Raw genomic sequence first — 10121 nt, 5'->3', positions numbered from 1 at the left:
TGTTGTCCTCCCAGTTGTACATGACGGCCACAAGTATGGACGTTTCATCTGACATCTCACTGAGCTGTGGGCTAGCCCGAGCCAGGTGGACGTGAGTGCTGATGTGCAGGAGAGAAGAGGGGACAAGGAATCCCCGGCCCCAGTCAGCAGCTGTGGCCGGTTGACCCTCCCGACACACTCCATCCTTCTTTACCTGTGGGGCTGCCTGGGCTTAGAATGCTGGCTCCTGGTCAGCCCAGTCCTGATTTGCACAGGCATCTTGGACATTCAGAAGAAGTATTCCACTTAGTGATGGCACAGCTGTATATGCTGAACGGAGGCACAGGGAAAACTTGGGTTCCACGGTGTTAGAAAGCTGATGACGTGCTGATGCTAAACCTGCACTGCTTTTCAGCTGTGCTTTCTCTGCCTGCTGCCTAGCAGAGAAAATGCGCTGCTCCGGGAAATAATAGGGAGAATGCTGTGAGCAGCCTGCCCAAGCACTTGTCTGTAGTGACAGACAAGTTGTCGGCACGGCCTGCTGTGCCCTCCCTGGGACTGTGTCAAATCCCACCCCACTACATGTCTAGTCTTGACCACCAGCCACCCTCCCCAGAGCCCAAAACCTCACACTCTTGGACTTACAGGTGTCCTCCTGCTGGTGTCCCTGGTAAAAACCATTCAGTTCCTGGGGCTCCCACTCTGGGCAGGAAATGATGAAAGCATGTGGCCATAGTGTAGCCGGCAGGGCTGAGAGCTTTTCCGGTAAACCCAGTGATTCCAGTATGATTGTTATGCTGTGGTAGGTGTTGTAAAAGTCATTAAGATGGAAGTCCCCACAATTCACAGCCATCAGCTCCCTTAAAGCTGTAGTCAAGCTAATGAGCTGTCAGTTGTGCTCGTCACTGTTGCTGTAACAGGCAGCTGTACTTGAACCCTAGTCCTGTGGAGCTTGCAGGAGCAATGCATTGTTATTGTATAACTGGAACAGAACTTCGAACCAGTGTCTCTCTCTTTGTGTGCAGTGAGGCCACTTCAGCACAGGACAGTGGTGAAGGTTACACTGAGCCTGCAGCTCTTTAACTTCACTGCTGACAAGTGCACAAACGCAAGCTTTGCCCGGCAGCCATCCATATGGACAGAGTATCTCATGTTTGCCTTTCCTCCCTTATTTCACCTGTGTATTTTCAACTCAGTCCATAAAACCATAGCTCCTAATAGCTTCATATCACACACACATAAAAGGAGTTCTCTGTATGTTTATGAGTAGGCTACTAAAATGGAATCGTTTCCATTTCACCTGACATCCCAGTAGGTACTAACCACCCCCACAATCCAAGGTGAGATTCAGGACTAGCCGTGGCCTTTCTAGGGCCACTTGGAAAAGTTGGTAAGTGTCCTCTTTGCAGGACAGAATGAACTGCAGTATCTGACTCAGCCCTGAAAAATCTAAATGGCAAGAGACTAGCAGGCTCTCTGTTCTAATGAGGAGGAAGAAGAGGCTGTTGTGTTGGGCTGGGCTCCACCTACAGACATGGTCAGGGCAAAACCATGCACGTGCTGCCCATAGGCCAGAGAGAGTTGGCCTGGGTTGTCTCCAATCCTGTTCACAAAGCGACTCCAGCAGAAAAAAGCCCTTTGCATTTCCATAAAACATATTAGAATTAGCTGGTCAATTTCCACAAAATAAAGTGCTAGACTTTGACTGGATTTGATTGAATATGTAGACCAATTTGGAGCCATTTGACATCTTTACAATATTGAATCTTCCAATCCATTAACATGGTATATCCCTTCATTTCTTTAGGTCTTTTGTAAGTTTATTAGCACTGTTTTGTGGTTTTGAGCAAAGCGTCCTTGCACATCTTTCATCAGATTTATTCTTAAGTGTTTTATATTTGTTTGTTGTAGTATATAGAGATTCTATTGCTACAAAAGTATGCTGACTTTGATCTAGTGAGTAGCCTTTTTTAATTCATTTAAATTGTAATAGTTTGCAGATTCTTTGTACTTAATAATGTCCTCTGTAAATGACAGTTTTATTTCTTCCTCTCCCAGTCTTTTTGCCTTATTTATCTCTTGCCAAATTGCAGTGAATGGGTAATTGGGCAAGAAAAAGAAATAAAAGGCATCCAGATTATAAAGAAAGAAGTAAAGCTATATTTGCATATGATGTGGTCATGTATATACAAAATCCTAAAGAATCCACAAAAAACTATTGCAGCTAATAAACGAGTTCAGCAAGGATGCTGGAGACAAGACTGATATAGAAATTACATTGGTGAGGACCTCCAGCAGAATGCTGACTACAAGTGGTGATAGTGGGTAACCAGGTCTCATTTTCAGTGTCAGTGGGGAAACAGGAGGAGCTGTCCATATTCACCATTAAGTGTGATGCTTGCTAAGGGACTTTTAATGTGCTCATGATTGCATATTCCCAATTTGCTGGAAGTTCTTTTTTTAACCCCAAATAGTGTTTAATTTTTTTTTTTTTGTCCTTTTTGTGACCAGTAAGGGGATCGCAACCCTTGGCTTGGTGTCACCCACACCGCGCTCAGCCAGTGAGCACACCGGCCATCCCTATATAGGATCTGAACCCGCAGCGGGAGTGCCGCTGCGCTCCCAGCGCCACACTCTCCCAAGTGCGCCACAGGGTCGGCCCAAATTTTATCAAATACTTTTTCTGCATCTTTTGAAATAATTACAGTTTCCCCTTTATTCTTTTAATATAATAACGAATGTTGATTGGTTTTTGAATGTCAAACCAAACTTACATTTTTGTAATAGAAACCAGTGAGGTGTGTATGTATTTCTGTGTGTGCAGGTATATATACACACACACATTTGATAATACTTGGACTTATTTAAAATTTGGATTTATTTGGTATTATATTTTTAAGGATCTATGCAGTTATGTTCATGAGAGACTTTCCTCTAATATTTTTGTTGTAATGTCCTTGCACTTGAAAAGAATGTGTATTCTGAAGTTGTGTGCAGGTATTCCATGTATTTCAGTTGGGTCAAGTTTGTTAATCGGACTGGCCAAATCTACATTTTTACTGATATTTTTGTCTGTTTTTCTATTATTGAAACAAGTTAGAGCCTCCTATTATGATTGTGAATTTGTTTATTTCTCCTTTTAGTTTTATCATTTTTTGTTTTATGTATTTAGAGCCATGTTATTAGTCTCATATCCATTTAACATTGATATGATCCTGGCAGACTGAACTCTTTATCAGTGTGAAATGGCTCTCTCTACCACTCACAATGGTATATCTTTTTCATATTTCCCTAATTCTTTCAACTTCTTCTTTTTTATAATCATATCATGTCTCGAATATAGTTTTTAAATCAAGTCTTTCAACTTCTGTCTTTCCTCTATGTAGTGCATTTACATTTAACAGAATTATTGATATACTCATAGTTGTGTTCATATGTGCCATCATACTGTTTGTTTCCATTTCTCCTACCTATTTCATGTTTCTCTTTCCCTCCTTCGTTACCTTCTTTTGGATTAATGTGTTTTTGTTTTTGTTTTTTGTGGAGTGTACTAACATTAATAAAGCAAATGTATTTCACAGGGCCTAGCTTCCAAAGCCCTGTAGTTTCAGGTATAATCTAACTATTTTTTTTTTTCCTTTTTTTGTCTTTTTTCGTGACTGGTAACGGGATTGCAACCCTCGGTGTCGCGCCCGCACCACGCTCAACCAGTGAGTGGACTGGTCTCTATATGGGATCCGACCCCTCGGTGGGAGCGCCGCCACACTCCCAAGCGCCACACTCTACCGAGTGTGCCACCAGGCCGGCCCTATAACCTAACTTTTTAAAATTACATATAGAAATGTTAAGCTTGCAAAAGACAGGAAACTTTACCCAGGCTAAAGTCTCTGATGTAGATAAAGAATTGTAACATAGCAAAATTGCTGGCTCAAGGACAGATGTCCTTGGTTAACCTACTGATGGATATGTTAAGAAAGTTGCTTGACTGTTGTGTAAAAATACTAAGGAAATTGCTGTAAGAAAAGACAGTGTTTGCTAAGAAGAAGCTTTAGTTGGTGGATTGACTTAACCTTTTACAAATTGCATTATGGAATGTCACTTTGTTTATTTCACTGATGTTACTAGTTTCCATTTGTTAAAACTATACTTAGCCATAATTCTGCCCATATCCTTCTGTTCTTTGTAATGATTAAATCAACTGAATTTTCCTGTGAAACTTCCTTGTCTTTACAATACAAGGGAGAAACTAACTTTGAATCGGGGCTGTCACATTCAGCTTTCTCCTGCTAATGGGGAAATTACTGAAGTGCGGTCCTTCTGGGCCTCTCAATGCATACACAGTGCTTTGAGTAATCGCGTTATTCTTTTTTTCATCTCCATTACACAGAGAGAAGTGTAACAGCTTTTTTATTCCATCGCTCCCCACCCATTAGTTGTTACTTACACATTCTTTTATTATTCCTTCAGTGGTTCCCCCAGAGATTACAACTTGTATCCATTATTTATTACAATCTAATAAAACTTTACTTTTTATTACTTCCAGACAATGCTACGATCTCAGAACACTCAGTCTCTATTTACCTCTATCCTATCTTTTTTTGTGCTACCAATATTATTCATTTAATTCCACATGTATTTTATACGTAACAAGACAATACTATTATTGCTGTGTTCAGTCAATATTCATTTATATTCACCCACATATTCACTCTTTCTGTTGCTTTTTATCCTCTCCTGCATTTCTGTGATTTTATCTTTGATCAGTTTCCTTCCTCCTGAAGAACTCCCTTTAGTATTTCATTTACTGCAGTCTGCTGGCAGCAAATTTTCTCAGTTTTTGAATAGAATCATCTATTTCAAATTCATTTTTGAAGGATGTTTTTGTGGACACAGAATTCTAGGTTGACATTTTCTTTTCTTTCAGCAATTCCAAAACGGCCTTCCATTCTCTTCTCAACATCCATCATTTCTGTTGACAACTGATTGTTCAAAGTGATGGGTCCCCCCACCCCCTACCCCGGCTGCTTTTAACGTTCTCTTTCTCCTTGGTTATCAGCAGTTTGAGTACGCTGTGCCTAGATGCAGTTTCCTTTTTATTTATCATGCTTGGGGCTCATAAAGCTTTACCAGTTTTGGAAAATTCTCAGTTTGTATTTCTTCAGCCATCGTTTCTGCCCGTCCGTCCTCTCCTCTTTTTCCGCGACTCCATTTACATACATGGTAGGTCTGTTCGCCATCTCCCGCGGCTCTTATGTTCTCTCCTGTATTTGCCATACTTTCTGTTCTTCAGCTTAGAGTTTTTATATTGTCCTGTATTACAGATCAATAAATCTGCTAAGTCTAATTGTAGTTAACCCCTATACTGTTATTAATTTCAATTACTGTATTTTTCAGTTCTAAAATTCCATTTCATTCTTTCTTATGGATCCCAGTTCTTTGATAAAAGTCTCTGTTTTGTCAGTCAAGTCTGTGTCCATAACACCAACATCTGGGTCATCCGTGGGTTAGTCTTATCGTATGCTTTTCCCTCTCCTATCCCTTTGCTGATTGACAAACTTCCAGGGCGGCACTGTGGGGAAGGAGCCTGGAGAGCATGGTGTCCCCGACAAGGAGGGCCGTGGGGGCCGTGGGGCCGTGACTGACAGGCCGGGCCCGCCGCGGGGTGGGCGTGGCGCGGGGCGGAGCGCCCCCGGTGGCCTCAGGCGCACGCCCGCATGGAGCGCCGGCCCCTCCGCAACGTGTCTCCAGCGCCCTCTGCTGTTCAGCGCTGTACTCGCCGTGAAGGAGAGCCGTTTACGGGGGTTCCGGCTACTCTCGCAGAGCAGCTATTGAAGGATGGCCTTGGAGCTGTGAGGCCATAAACCGCTTTGCCAGCCTGCGCAGAATCTTCCTTCGTGGACCCTCCCAAACACTACCTCTTCTCTCCCCACCAAAATAAACACTGACCTGATTTCTATCTCTATCACTTCTTTGCTTTTACCACCTACACATGCAGCTTTAAACACTATACACGCACGCGCAAGGGGGCTTCAAAAAGTTTATGGAAAGATCCGTATTATCTTTTAATTTCATTTTTCCACGAACTTTTTGACGTACTCTTAAATGTGTATTTTAAGGTAAGTAAGGAAAGGAAGTATGCTGTTGGGTTTGGCTTCCTTCAGTCCACATTATGTATTGAGATTCATGCTGCTGCTTAGTGAAGGCATAGGTCATTCAGGTTCATTGCTGTGTGATATTGCATGACACTTCGCTACTTATCCATGCTACTGTTTCTGGACTTTGAGGTTGTTTCTAGTTTGGGGCTATTACAAATAACTCTGCCATGCACATTCTTGCACATGTCTTGGTGCAAATGTGCATAGGCTTTTGCAGGAGTATAACTTACATGAGGTGGAGTTGATGGGTCATAGGATTCACATATCTTCAAATTTAGTAGATAAAGTCAAACTGTTCTCCAAAGGACATGTACCAGTTTACAGACTCACCAGCAGTTGAAAGTGTATGAGAGTTCCTATTGCTCTGTGCCCTTGTCAGCACTTGGTATTGTCAGTCTTTTTAATTTTAGCCATTCTTTTCAAAATGTACAGGTATTTCACTGTGGATTTAATTTGTATTCTCCTGATGATGAGTGAGATTGAACAACTTTTTATATGGTAATTAGTCATTTGGTTTTCTTTCATGAAGTGCCTATTCACGGGTCTTGCCCTTTTTATTCTATGGGGTTATTTAGGGTTTTCTTATTGATTTGTAGGAATTCATTTCAGTTATACGTATTGTGTTTTGTCCCATTCTGTTTTCTAAAATTACAAATACTTTATTTTTTGGATAATCTAATCCCACTTTATGTCTTTCTTTTGATGAACAGAAGTTTTTAATTTTAATGTTGTAAAATAAAGCAATCTCTCTTTTATATTAGTGTTTTTGTGTCCTATTTAAGTTCTTCTATACTTTGAGATATGAAGATAATCTCCTATACTATTCTAGAAGCTTTATTATTTTGTCTTTCACAGTTACATCTAGAATCTACTTGATATCAATGTTTATATAAGTTAGGACATAGGGTTCAGGTTTCTTTCTTTTTTTTTCATAAAGATTATCCCAGTACCATTTTTTGAAAAGACTATCCTTTCCCCACTGCTATGCTGCACCACCTAGGTAATAAAACAAGTAAATGTATCTGTTTGGGGGTCTGTTTCTGGGCTCCTTTTGTTACACTGATCAATTTGCTTGTCTTTATATTAATACCAACACATCTTAATTACTGATTCATAATGTCAAACCCACAGAATAATAATAAGTCAAACCCACAGTGTGTGCTTGGTTGCCACCCATTAAGTATCAATGTCTATCTACTATGTGATATTAGTTTCTGTGATCAAAACCATACCATTTTTTTCCATATTTGGGAAGTGATCTTTTTAATAGGGAATTTGTATTCTTTAGAAGTTAGGGAAAATTTCCTAATAATTTGATCAGATAAAAATAATAATAAAGAAGAAGGTAAAATCAGGCCCTAATTCCCCATCTAGAGTAATAACTATATCATTTTGGTAAGATTCTTCCAGACAGTATGATTATGATTACGTAAATTGAATTGTACTATACACATTTTGCAAAGAAGGGACAGTTCCTTAGCTTGTCTTATATCTGATTGTGCAGAGAATTTGCTGACCTGCTACCTTGTGCTTATCTGAGCACAAGTGAGGTGAATCAGAGAGAGGGCAGGACCGGGAGAGGAGGCGACAGACAGAGAGAGTTGAGGGAGTGAGCAGGAAAGAGCTTGACCTCCCATGACAAGAACTGTGCACATACTGTACAAGAAGGGTAAGCCCTCTGGAGAACTTTCACGTGAACCCCAGAAAGAAGATTGCTGAATGCCTGCTACACAGAAGACATCAGCCGTCAGTATTGGCCAGAAAAGCAGAGCATCAAATGAGAGGAGCATAGTAGCAGCAGGTTCGTACCAAGAGACTCATCCCCTTTCCTTCATTCCCCTCTGCTCCATCTCACTGGAGGAGCCCTGCCTCAGGGAGCTGGGGAGGAAAGGAGGAGAAGTTGCCTCAGAGCACAATCATGCCCTCCCTCCAGCTCCAGGAACTGGACTTGGAGGAAAGGAAGAGATGAGCATGCCTCCTCCCATTCCAAGTCCCTTGGGTGACACGCCTGACCCCCTCTGGAGAATAGGAGAATGAGGTTGGAATTTTAAACAATATTGGACTTTGAAAAATGACTGAGAAGTTATGTGAGGTGTCTCAGATATTATGGGATTGGAAAGGGGATTCTATAAAGCATAGTTGAAATTGGCTATTAAAAAAAAAAGTTTCATGGTTATAACCCCTTGAATTTGGACTGCTAAATAAAGCTAAAGCTAAGGTACATAAAAGAATACTTTAATTGAAAAGGCATGCTATATTCCTAGACCACTAAAAAGACATCCAATCACCCCAAATACTGCATAAATTCAAAGAGATTCCATTAAAAATAACAATGGAATAAAATGATAATAAATTATCTACAGGAACAAATGTCACACCCACTAGGATAACTGTAGTTAAAAAGTTGGGTAATAATAACAAGTGTTGGTGAGGATGTGGAGAAGCTGGAACTCTAACACATTGATGGTGGGAATGTAAAATAGAGCAGCCACGTTGGAAAACAGCTTGGCAATTCCTTAAATGGTTCAACCTTTCAACCCAGAGACTCCACTGCTGGGTATAGACCCAAGAGCAATGAAAATATATATCCACACAAAAACTTACACAGATGTTCATGGTAGCATTATCCATAATAGCCAAAAACTGGGAACAACCCAATTGTCCATCAACTGATGAATGGATTAAAAAAAATGTGGTATATGCATACAATGGAATATTTGGCAATAAAAAGGAAGTCATGATACATGTTACCACACGGATGAGCCTTGAGAACATTATGCTAAGAGATAGAAGCCAGTCACAAAAGACCACATATTGTAAGAGCCCATTTAAATGAAATGTCTGTCAGAATAGTTAAATGTATAGAGCCAGAAAGTGGATTAATGGTTACCCAGGGCCAGGGGAAAGGGGCGTGGGGTGGGAGTGACTATTAACAGGTATAGGGTGATGAAAATGTTACAGTATATGTAACAGTTAATGTAATGGTTCTTTTGAAGATGATGAAAATGTTCTAAAATTGATTGCAGTGATGGTCACATAAGTCTGTGCATATACTAAAAACCATTGTAATGCATACTTTTAATGGGAAATTAAAAAAACAGATGGACATAGATGTCTGAGGAAAAGAATTTAAATGAAGAAAAATGTAGGGTACTTTTCTTATCAGATATAAAGTTACAATAATTACAACTGTGTGGTTCTGCCTCAGCAATAAATATAAGACAATGAAATAGAATAGAAAGTCCACAAATAGCACTAGCAGGAAATAATAATTCAGTATTTAATAAAGATAGCATCTAAATCAGTGAGGGAAAGGAAATTCAAGAAATAGTGTTGGGACAACCAGTTGACCATTTTGGAAAAATAAATAAGTTATATGCACATACTAAATTCCAGATAATTAAAGATTTAAATGCAAATGTGAAAACCATAAACGTTTTTTTATTTTAAAATGGAGAATATTTGGCCGGCCCGGTGGCGCACTGGATAGTGCGCCGCTTGGGAAGCGCGGCGGCGCTCCCATCCGAGGGTTCGGATCCCACATACAGACCGGCTCCCGCTCACTGGCTGAGCGAGGCGCGGGAGCAACGCCGAGGCTTGCGATCCCGTTGCCGGTCCCCGGTCCGGTACGGGGGCAACACTGAGGGTTGCGATCCATTGCCGGACACGGAAAAAAGACAAAAGACAAAAAAAAAAAAAAAAAAATGGAGAATATTTGTATAATTTTGTGGTAGGAAAGAAGCTGTCTTGGCATGTCATGAGATCTAGAAAAGGGGTAAGTGAGGAATTGGTAAAGGGTCAGAAAAAATAGTTACATTGTATAATGTTGAATATACTAATTATCCTGATTTGAGCATCACATATTGCACACAAATGTTGATATTCATCTTTGTACCCCGCAGATGTGTACAGTCAACTATGTTTCAATTTTTAAAAAATGGTTTTTAAAAAAGAAATAAATAAAAAGATTGATGGATTGATCTACAT

This window comes from Galeopterus variegatus, unplaced genomic scaffold (genome assembly GCF_000696425.1).
Source record: "Galeopterus variegatus unplaced genomic scaffold, G_variegatus-3.0.2 Scaffold3315, whole genome shotgun sequence".
NCBI classification, from domain to species: Eukaryota; Metazoa; Chordata; class Mammalia; order Dermoptera; family Cynocephalidae; genus Galeopterus; species Galeopterus variegatus.
This window is presented reverse-complemented; position numbering follows the sequence as displayed.